We start from the raw sequence: 929 nt of genomic DNA on the forward strand, positions 1-929 counted from the left end.
ATAGATTCGTCTCGCCGTTTAGCCTTCACTTATGTAATGGATTTTGTAAATAGTCTACGTTTAATACTCCTAATTAGTATCTAAACATTGATGTGACACTTGCTTAAAAATAAGCAAATGGAACCAAACCAGGCCGGTGCCGGCATGCCGCAGCCCGCAGGCAGCGAAAATGTTCGACGGGGTACGGCGTATTCCAGGCTCCTGGGTGAACATGTGAGTTCCCTGTACTTCTTGGTAACATGATGCTTCTGAGAACATCCACCATGCTTTGCAGAACTCACCCAGCTAAATGCCTCAGTGTCCTGATCGGCAGCTGCAGTTCCCCCGTGACTGGCACACTCGCGTCAAGACCGAACAACACGTAAGTTAGACAAGCCGGTGCTCAATCCTCTCCTGTGTTCCTTGATTGTCTCCCTGTTGCTGTCTCCTTATTGTCAGAATTTGTCCCGGTGCCCTCCATTCTCAAATCATCTCTCGCTTTGTATTCGGATTAACACTAAACTGGAGTACACGGACTACTATACAACAGCAGTGGTATACTGTATAATCACATAAGAGGAGCTGGGACGATGGGTGGAGGGAAGTAATATATGTAAAGAAGCATGGTCGATCAGGTGAGTTAAGTAGGATAGGATAGGATAGGCTGGCAGCTGTTGGTAACTAAAACGTAGTACATATGTAATCCCTTCATAAAGACTAGGCGCATCCTTGGTTTGGTTGGAAGTTATGATTTCTTCATCATTTGAAAAATGAATGTGTACTATGTTAGCTGTGTCTATTGGAAATTCCTTATGCTATGGCTCATTTTTTTCGATTACGAGTTTGCTGTGATGATTAACTGACAATAGGGCAGGCGGGGTTCGCCGCCCTTCTCAAATCACAGTTGACAGCATTTCATTTGGTTAGTTTGCATGTAGTCCTAAACGAAT

Source organism: Setaria italica, chromosome IX, assembly GCF_000263155.2.
Source record: "Setaria italica strain Yugu1 chromosome IX, Setaria_italica_v2.0, whole genome shotgun sequence".
Taxonomy (NCBI): domain Eukaryota; kingdom Viridiplantae; phylum Streptophyta; class Magnoliopsida; order Poales; family Poaceae; genus Setaria; species Setaria italica.